Below are 11610 nucleotides of genomic sequence, written 5' to 3'. Positions count from 1 at the left end.
AGGAGCTTTCAATCAAATTACGTTCATTCAAAGAAGGGATACAGGCAATATATGAGGCTACCAAAGAAAATAAGCTTAAGTCCTAACAGGGCTAACTAAGATTATGCACAAGGGTAGGTAAAAGAGGGTATGAAATATGGCTATCCAAGAAATGTCTATATCATCTCATAAATCCACACTCTTTATTTTACTTTACACAGACACCAGAAAAATTCTAGACATCACATGCAACAAGGAATACACAACAACCTTACGTTACACATGGAACATGCTCAACTTAAGTAGGATCATTATAGACTCTCAACCAAACAATAGCATGAATTCAACATTAAGGCAACAAGTTCAAGAGTCATAATCATAAGCCTAGGAGTCTCAAAAGTAGTTATTCACACATTCAACATGATTTTACAACCAAAACATTTGCATCATGTAATCACACATAGAACCAACAAGAATATCTCACTTACCTTAACAAAGAAAATTTTAAAATTAATCCTAAAAAGCAAAAAAATACTATTGGAATTTTCCCACCCTACACTTAAAAATCTACTTTGCCCTTAATGTATAATTAAAAGTAGAGATAAAAATACTCTCTGAGGACTTTAGGCCTATCTAGTAATATCTTTATACATCAAGAGGGTTCGGGGACCCCACACTCAGTCTTCGTCATACTCCTCGGCTAGATTTTTGCTACTCAGACTTCTCATCAACCTATGATGCAAACAAAACAAAAACTACGTGAAGTAAAAACTAAAAATACTAAAAAATAAATACTTACCTAACTTGGGATGCCTCTCAAGCAACGCCTGATTTAGTGTCTTTTCACACTTAACCATTTTTCTTCATCCTCTTCCTCCTACTTGGACGCCATCTTCTTATTCATTTTTGACCTCTTTAGTGTGAACTCTCAAGGTCAACAGCTTTCTCAGCAATTGTCTTTTTAGGCTCATCAATTAGTATCCCTTCAGGATTAGGTATTAGTGGTTTGAGTAGCTCAATGCGAGAGTCTTAAGAGGTCTTTGGTGTATTGGGCTCCACCACCCTATACTCATTCACTTCCATCATTGTAATAATGATAAATCTTTGTAGTGAGATAATTAGTTTAGTGGTTTGTAAACTTGGAATGCCACCTCTTCATCATCTAACCTTATTTTAAGCATGTCCTCTCTCACATCTATCAATGCTCTGCCCACCACTAAGAATTTATGTTCCAACATAATTGGCACTCTGTCATCTGCTTTATAATCCAAAATAATAAAATTAGCATGGATAATAAACTTACTAATATTGATGAAAACATCCTCGATGATTCCTTCAGGACGGACTATGGATCGGTCTACCATTTGGAGTAGCATAGAGCACGATCTCAGTTTTCCCAAGCTCAAGAGCACGGACTATAATTAGGGCATCAAATTAATACTTGCCCGCAAATCACTCGGTGTGTGGACTACCTCATTTTTACCAATATGAATGAGGAGAGTGAACTTCCCAGGGTCCTTGAGCTTTTTAGGCATAATCTGCATTACCATAGAGCTACACTCCTCAGTGAGTGCTACTATCTCAATATCCTACAACTTAATTTTATTAGTTACCACATCCTTCAAGTACTTAGCGTACTTGGGTATTCCCTGCAAAATATCTAAAGGAGAAAGGTTAATATGAAGCTCTTTGAATGTGTCAAATAACTTATTAAAGCATACATCCTCGGGTGCTTTTCTTAGCCTGTGTGGAAATAATGATGGTCTCTTTTTTTTAGCAACTTTTGTTTTTGGGTACTCAGACTTGCCTGAATAATCAGCAACTTTGTCTACAATCAGTTGAGGAATCAATTCTGCATCTATCTCCTTATTTGTATTTGGAGGTCTATCAATCAAATTTTTACCACCCCTCAAAGTGATTGTCATTACTTATTTAGGAGGTTCATTGTTACCTAGCAAATCACCTTGAGGCCTGGTATTTTGTGTCTGTTGTATTTGCCCCAACTGATACTCCAACTGCTTGTGAAGTACTTGATGATTTTTTAGTTCAACATCCCTCTGTTCTTAGATGGCCATGATCTTTTAAAATATGTCCTCTATGTTACTGGCTTGTGTGTTTTACTGCTGCTAAATTTGATAATTTTTGTTCCATGAGTAATTTGGTGCCCGAGTCTGTCACTTTTGGTTGTACGCATTATCATAATTTGGCTTTTGAGCATTGCCAAAAAAATTAACTGACTCAGGATTTGCACCACACATATCTGCAGAGTGGCCACAATTTCCACAAACTTCACACCATGCCGAAGTCTGTTGCACTGTATTTACCTAAGCCTGAGACTACTGAAAACCCAACTTGTTGATTTATATCATCATTTGGTTCTTCAGAGTTGATAGTTGGGTGGCTAAGGTTGTATACTGTCAATATCAATCATTCTTGTAACTTTTTTCATTGGGCCTCTTGAGGAATTACCATGTCAATCCGAATTTCCTTGTGCAATGTGATTCAATAAGGTATAAAACTCATCATAAGTCTTTTTCATAGCTTGACAACCTATAGCTGAAGCTAGCAAATTTTTTGTGTTATGGTCAAGGGATTCAACAAAGATGTGAGCTAATACCTCATTAGACTGCTGATGATATGGACAGTCCCGAAGAAGAGACTTGAATCTCTCCCAAGCATGATAAAGGTTCTCATCTAGCCTCTGTTTGAAGCTCAAAATCTCATTGTGAAGTCTCGCAGTCTTGACAGATAGAAAAAAGCGGCTGAGGAACTTTTCGGCTAATTCATCCTAAGTTGTGATTTAATTTGCCGGCTAATCATTCAACCACTTCTTTTCTTCCTCCAATAGTGAAAAGGGGAGGAGTTTCATCCTTGAATAATCAGTTGAAACACCCGTAGGGATGAATGTCATTGATCTTCAAAAAGTTCTGCAAGTGGACTTGTCGATCTTCATATGATAGCCCGGTGAATTGTCCACTACTATGCAAGAGCTGCTCCATGTTCTTCTTCAGATGGAATTTACCTCCAAATAGGGGAGGTCAAATTTGTTGCAAGTGGGATTTTTACTTTGCGAACTATCCTGCGAGCTGGTGGGTCCTCGGCCATGGGATTAGTAATATCTTGTTCTTTGTTGATTTGCGGAATGCGGTAGACAAGGACTGCTTCTCTCCTCTATTGGTGTAAGCATTATTCTGGCTCAGGGTTGGGTTCAACCAACTCCCTATACCTTTCCATCTTACTATTCTATTAACCTATGCCTGCAAACTCAAAACCAATACCAAGTAAAAAGCACCAAAGAAATCAAAAAAAGTAAAACTAAAACTACAACAGCTGCCAAATTACAAGTCCTCGACAATGGTACCAAGAACTTATTGTGCCCAAGGACACACACAAGTATACGTGGTCTCACCAAGTAATATAATGTCCTTTTACAAACCAAGTATAGATCCCTCAGAGACTTATATTGACAACTATCCAATTCTAGTTCACTATTATGATCAATTCAGTGCAAACGTAGCCATAAGAGTTTGAAAGTTATAAGTAAATGTAAACTAAACAATGAGGTAAATTAAAGGTCTTGGTCAATCAATGAGGAGAAACCCAGGGTTAAGGCTCTGCAAGAAATCATACTATGCTATTGAGCTTCATTGGTTAGGTTACTTATCTTAGTTGTTGATTCACGGGATGGATATTATGATTATAGTCTTTCTAGCCTTTAATCACCTATCTAACTTGGACCCACAACTACATAGTTGAGAGAGAATGTAAGAACTCAGTTAAATGCATTCATATTTCATCCCGTAAGTGAACCAAATAGGACACGTAGGTATATTCCTATCCTAAATGCAAATTATATCTTTATTCTATAGAAGATTATAATCCTACTCTATTCATCCCACATACTATCCTCTTGGTACTCCTTCTGAGCTCACAAGATGACAATGGATGTATTCTAAGAGTTGCAAATCCTTAAAATAGTGATAACAAGTATAATTAAACAACCCAATATGATAAATAATCAAAACCAAATCAATTCATAACAAGAATAATCATATTCTTAGCCTTAACCCCGGATTAAGGCGTTTAGCCACTCATGGACATAACCGTGATCACGATAGATGAATACATGATATAAACCATAAAAAAACTAAAGTAAATGAATACAAAACAATATTTGAAGTGTTATCCAGACTCCCTCAAATTTTCAAAGTCTTCCAAGATATTTAGCATCATGTTCAGGTGTCCTATATATAGGTGGACAAAATTGTCGATTTTGAACTATGGTCCGCATCGCCCCTCTTATTCCATGGCCTAGGATCTGCGTCGCCCCAATATCATGGGTAAACACTGTTTTTGGTCCCTTAGTCATCTTCCAAGTCCATGGCATGGATGTTATAGCATTGGCTAAGGTCCGCGACGCACCATAGACTCCAAAGTGTCCATTTTACGTCACATCTTGTCCTTTGCTTTCCTCCATCAATTCCAAGCCTTGGGGTGTTGTTTTAACTTGATTTACAGCTTGTTTAACTTCCATATATCATAATTATAAACTCATAAAGCATCCTATAGCATCAAACACTATGAATTAGAGTTCAAAATATCACACAATCCAAGGCAGTGAACTAGAAACTTAACCTAAGAACTAGTTTTGCCCTTTTAATCTTTAACTTAGTTTTGACTCTTGGCTTGATTCAATTGAACCTTAAAAAATATAAACAAATCAATCCATACATAACTACACAATCATACCATTTAGGAACTCATTACACACGCTAGAGTCCATCAAGATGAACTAGAACAACTCATAGCTCAAGCTAGTAACACTATTTTCTCGTCTAAACTTTAAGTGATAAATTTGAATCCAAACTTGTTTGAAAAAACACATTTAACATTGTAATCAAGTAATTTACACTTATATACTTATTTATATCATTATTAACACATTAAGCACACAAAAAGTCCGTAAAATAAGGGTAAATAAGCTCAGATAACAACACTGAGTTGCATAAATCCACCTCAAATCATCCCTCCCTATGGTGTGAGTGCATTTATCTATAATGATAGTGAGGGTTGAGTTTAAAAGAAAATATTAATAAAAATATGTAGCTCGTATGAGTAGGGTGCTAAAATTATAGGAGCACACTCGACATATTTCACCTACGTGAGCGTGGAGGTAGGCCGCTTCCTATGAGAATTAGGCTCATTCTCAAATACATTCATGAAAATCAGGATAGTACAAGGCCGTAATGTGTTGGTTATAAAACTCATCTCAACACCTTAACTATTATGTGTAAGCGGTAACTTTTTTATTTTCCTTAAGCAGTCATAGTCAAGTCTGAGACTACGACAACTCTGAAGTAAAAATTATTGTTTTACTAAGCATAGGTTCAATACAAAACACACCTTCATTATGTATGGAGTCTTCCTTCAACTAGTGGACTCTCTTGTGTTAATATTAAAAATGAGTGGGGGATTGATGATTATTAAGCATTTTTAATATTTTTATGATATTATAATGCTTTGAGGTAATGGTAGTAACTCTTTTGTCAATTACTCTTATTTACTCCTAATTAGTATTTTGTTTCCTCCACTATGTGCATCAGTAACTCCAATTCACTAATGACATTTAATGTCATTTGGTCACCTGTTATTGGTATAATAGGTTGTTGCATGACAGTAAGTTTAAGGAGTGCATGAATGTGTAATTAGTCAATTATTATTATTCATTAGTGGTGGTAGAGTATGGACATAAGTTTTTTGTAACTTATATCATTATTCTACCTAATTACTATTGTAACTCTTGTAACATTCATCCTATTTTATCTTCCTACTATTTCTTTCTATTCATTGCATGAAAGATATCATGTCCTATAAATAAAGGTGGTCTTGCATATTTTCAAACACAAGATAATATAGAGTTCACAAAAGTTAGTAAAAAAGAGAGTTTATTAGTTGAAGGGATGTATTCTTTTGTGGAGCTTTGAACTCAACGCTTATCCAGAGTTGTTGAGTTGTTCTTTGTGAGAAGGATGTTGTATTCTAGAGGGGACAAGTCAAGAAGATTACTACTGGACCGGTGAAAACATTTGTTGCAGTGTGCTTGAATCTCCTTAAAGAGAGCAAGATATTCGCGCCTCAGTCAAAAAGAAGATAGTTTTATTTTCTTCATTTATAATTTTCAGTTGTAATTTTATTATAATTTCGTCAAGAACATATAACATAAACATTGTAATTTATTGATTTTTTACAATACATATCATTGCATTATTTCCGACAAATATCAATGTGAATGGACAACAAACAAGAAGTTCAGAATACACGAATAACAAACCAAGCAAAGGAGGGAATTTACTAAGGAGTTCGATAATGTAAAACCACAACATGGCATTCAATTATTACATCACGTGTAGTGGCATTGTACCAATAGGTTCTCATTGTGAAAGTACCTCGTGCTAGCCGGAAAACACCAGAACCACCAACCACCGGTAACTCACGATACTCATGAGACACCTGACTGTGTCCGAGGATACTGAGCGTGCTACCATTGTACTTGCCTTTGGTGAAGACAAAGTTGAAATTCATAAGTAGTTCCCTTTCTTCACGTGAGGTGAAGCCATAGATTCCTTGGGCTCGACCTATTACCTGTTGAAGACATAAGTAAATGAAAATGTGTTTTCACTAACAAATTAAACTATTTATGAGATAATCACAAACATTAATATGATATCAAAATAGGCAAAGTTTCTGATTCAGATATCACTGTCATTCATTATAAAGATATTTTTCATGTGCTAGACCATAAAAATGAATCCACATGTGGGCGTGTTGCATAGTTAATTAAAGGGAAAATATGCAAATTTATCCTTACAGTATTTGATTCATCTTAACTTTGATGTGCCATTAATTATTTTGTCCCAATAGTTGGCCCTCTCTTTAACGATTGTCCAGCTTAAATCTGACATTTATCATAGTGAAGTCACGTAGATAAACAGAAGAATTCAATATTTACCCCGAAAATATCAAATTAGTTTATTTTACACTCTTACGTTAATCAAAGCATGCCCCTAAATAATTAAAAGAGTTTAAAGAATACTTCTATACAATTGAAAAGATTCGTGTATACCCTCGCATGCTATGTGATTTGGCTAATTTTTTCATGGTAGAAAATCATTAATGAAAGCAGCATATTTGAGATTTGAAAAAATAACAGTAAGACCATTACGAGCTAAAAGTTAAATAAAATAACTTTAACTTCTTAATGAGATGATCACAGATTTCAATATTTACCTTCGAATTGATATTTGGCCCAATAGTCAATGGGTTGTCCATCATCCTCACTAAGCCAAAAGATGTGGGTGATAGTGAGGTAATATTGGCTTGAGCTATTTGAATTGCTGATGGATCTTTCCCACTAACAGTGTCATGAAAATAAAAGTGAAACTTTGTCATATTTTCCTTTGCATGTGATAGTTTCTTAAACCATTCTTCAACTCCTTTGGGGCTTAAATCTAGCCTGAGGGTGTCAAACGGGCAGGGCTGACCCGGCCCGATTTGACCCAACTAATTAATCCGGTCCGATTAGCCCACGAGCTATAGGGTATCGAGTTTCGGGCTGATTATTTTTTGTTTTGGGTTCGGTAAATTCAGTCTGAACCCGCCAGTTAACCGGTCCGGTTTCTTTTTTTAAAAAAAAAAAATCACAATTGGACCGTTGGGCCCAAAGTAGCCATTGGCCCAATGACTATATAGCCTTTTTTGGATCCAAACGGCTACTTTGGCCATTTTTATTAAAAAAAAAAATTCATTTAAAATATTTTTTTAAACCCAAAAAAATATTTTTTAAAACCAAAAAAAAATCCTATAATACCCTACACTTTCAAATCATTTTCTACATAATTTTTCATTCTCTCGAATCTCATTCTCTCCAAATCTCAATTCTCAAATATTCTATATATTTAATTTTCTAAAGTGCTCACTGTAATTTTAAAATTTTGCGATTACAAAGTACGATAGGAAGTTTCTAAAGTCGCAACCTTCAGATAATTCCAAAATTTGGTATTGTCGTTCCATCTCTTACGTTTACTTTTTAATTTGTGTATTAATTATTGAATATTTAATTTTATTATATTTGTGTATTTTAAATTTTTTAGTTTGATTTATATTATGGATAAATTAAGAAACCTCGCCACTAAAGGTGTTAAAAATTTTTATCTCGGAAGTGGTAGTGGTAGTAAAAAGTGAATTACTAGCGGTAGAGGTACTTCAAGTAGTAGATATATTCATGTGCCTCTGCCTCCGGTACCGCTTAGTCAACCTTTTGAGGAAGAAATAGGTATAGGTGCCACAATATGGATTATGTAGAAGCTCAGAAAAATTATGGTATAGAAGAAGAAAATTAAGTAGATGCGGTTAATTTAGATGAAGATGATGAAAATATTGGTGAGACACCCGCAGTAGGAAATGCTAACGTTAGATCTGAATCGGTTAATCTCCCTCCCCATCCTCTCCGTTCCCCAAGAGCTCGTAAATCAACTAGCATTGCATTGTAATTTTTTGACTGTATATCAAATATTGAGGTGCAATGCAATATTTGTCAACAAATATATAAGCATAAAAGAGGAGGCAAACAAGGGGGTACGGGTACGTTAATGAGACATATAAGTGATAATCACAAAAGACAGTTAAATATTGCACAAGGTGGTGCAAATGTTGGTAGGCCAACGCAAACTAGAATGGACCCAGCAACCGGTTAGGTAATGAAGAAGTATAATAAATTGAGGGACCGGGAAGAAATAACTAAAATGGTAGTTGTGGGTTGTTTGCCTTTTAATTTTCCTTCTTTTAGTGCCTGTATTCATTATATTCAAGAAATTTATAATCCTATGTTTAATGGTATTCCTAAAAGTACTTCTACGGACGATATTTTTAGACTTCATTCACAATATTATTTTTATTAATCAACATTGTTATAAAATATTCAATGTAAAATGTCTCTAACTTCTGATCTTGGTCGTGCTGTAAATAAAAATGATTATTTAATCATTACTTTTCACTGGATAGATAGTAATTTTGTTATGCAAAAACGTATTCTTGCTTTTTTATATGATGAAGATCGTAAACATACTGGAGATTTTATTGTTGATTCGATTGCTAAAGTTGCAGAATTTTACGGTATTGAAAATAAAAATCTTATGTATTGCTTTTGATAATACTTCTAACAACAAGACTGCTATAACAAAGTTAAAATCTAAGCTATCTCCGCCATTACTTGAATTTTTTCATGTTAAATGTGCTTATCATATATATAATTTAATTGTAAGAGATGGTCTTGAGTTTTTTGAGCTTTATATTGGAAAAAATTCGGCTTGCCGTTGGTTTTATTCAAGGAAATAATCATAGAAGAAGAATTCAAGACTTTAAACTTAAATGTAAATAAAATGGACTTGCACCGATATTGATGCCTGAAGAATGTGATACTAGATGGAATGCTACGTATGATTTTTTAAAAACTTGTTATAAATATGGAGTTCCTATTACACTATCTTTTAACCAACATTGTGGTTCGTTTGCTGATTCTGCCCACTGCATGCTACATGATTCTGATTGGGTTATAATTAATGACCTTGTTAAGTTTTTGGAAAAATTTTATATAGCTACGGTTGAATTTTTCAGTGCTTATTATCCTACTGTTTGTAATATTTTGGCATATATAGGCGATATTTCTGGTTTGCTCAAAGAATATAAAAATAAAGAAGGTTACAAAGAAGTTGTTGATGTCATGTTTGCTAAATTTAAAAAATATTTTTTTTCAATTTTTCCTATTTTCTTGATTGGTGCTATGCTAAATCCATGCATGAAATATAATACTGTGCCACTTTATTACTATTATTTATGCTAATTTAGAAATAACTACTAACAATGATTATGATGATGAAGAACAAGAACAACCTGATTTGTGGACGGCTATGGCCGATGCAAACGCTTACATATATAAAGTATATAACCATTATGTTGATTTAGTTGATTTAGTTGTACCGGCAAATATCACTCCAATTGTCGCTCCTCATCCTCCCGAAGAGCCATCATCTTCTAGAAGGCCGGAACATAGTGGTTTTCTTAATCACTTTATGATTTACCTTGTTGAAACAGTGTTGAGGGGGGAGCTTACACAACAACTTATCGGGAAGAGCTGAAGTATTATCTCCAATCACTGCTAGAGGATCACAAACGACGGATCAACACGTTAGATTGGTGGAGGAATAATGAAGCACAACATCCTGTGCTTTGAAGATTAGCTAGAGATATCCTGAATGTTCTAATGTCAACCATCGCATCGGAGAGCGCTTTTAGTCAGGGACGACAACAGCTCGGAGAGAACCGATATTCATTGGGAAGCAATGCAATGAATGTTCTAGTTTTCCTTAGAAATTGGATTAGAACCGAACGAAGAAATCAAGGAATGGAAGTGGAGCCGAACGACGAGCAGAGACTTGAAGAAATTATGACTTCATGGGAGAACTCAGCAGAATCAAGTCCAATGCATGGTTTTGCCCCCATTGACTTTGACTATCCTATGCAAGTTCTCATTAATATTAACATGAATGAGTTAGAAAAAATGATGCAAAATTTGTAGATTTTTCATCCATGTAAATTATAAATTTTGGATCATTTTGCAATCAATAAGATTAAACATTCATTTACTCCTTAATCCTTACTTTGTAATTTTTTTCATTTAATGATTTGGATTGAATTTTTAGTTTAAATTAAATACTTAGTTTTAATATATTACTAATTTACTATAAAGTATTACTAATTTATTATATTAAGTAGCATATGTTTTATTTAAAGAAGTACATATATTTTATATGTGCACATATATATTAAATGTTACGTATATATGTGTGTATAGTTTCTAAAGTAGTATATATTTAACGTATACATATGTATAAGTTTTAGAAATTAGTATATAACTACATATTTAGTGTGTGTATATATTGTAGTATATATATATTGCAGTATATGTTTTATTTAAAGTAGTACATATATTGAATGGTACGTATATATGTGTATATATCTTCTATAGACATATATATTTAACGTATACATGTGTATATATTTTATAAATTAGTATATAACTATATATTTTGTGTGTGTATATATTTTAGTATACATATATGTTGTAGTATATGTTTTATTTAAAGTACTACATATATTGAATGGTACGTATTTATGTGTATATATCTTCTATAGACGTATATATGTAACGTATACATGTGTATATATTTTATAAATTAGTATATAACTATATATTTAGTGTGTGTATATATTGCAGTATATATATATTGTAGTATATTTTATTTAAAGTAGTACGTATATATTGAATGGTACGTATATATGTGTGTATATTTTTTAAAGTAGTATATATTTAACGTATACATGTGTGTATGTTTTAGAAATTAGTATATAACTATATATTTAGTCTGTGTACATATTGTAGTATATATATATTGTAGTATATGTTTTATTTAAAGTAGCACATATATTGAATGGTACGTATATATCTTCTATAGACGTATATATTTAACATATTCATGTATATATGTTTTGTAAATTAGTATATAACTATATATA

At 33.4% G+C, this 11610-nt stretch overlaps 1 pseudogene; it reads right to left on the bottom strand.

The window, feature by feature from the left end:
• Nucleotides 1-6330: 6330 nt before the first annotated feature.
• Nucleotides 6331-11610, bottom strand: part of LOC107844168 — a 6548-nt pseudogene continuing 1268 nt past the window's right edge.

Source organism: Capsicum annuum, chromosome 10, assembly GCF_002878395.1.
Source record: "Capsicum annuum cultivar UCD-10X-F1 chromosome 10, UCD10Xv1.1, whole genome shotgun sequence".
Lineage (NCBI taxonomy): Eukaryota > Viridiplantae > Streptophyta > Magnoliopsida > Solanales > Solanaceae > Capsicum > Capsicum annuum.
The sequence above is the reverse complement of the archived record's forward strand: the minus strand, read 5'-3'. Positions and strand labels throughout refer to the sequence as shown.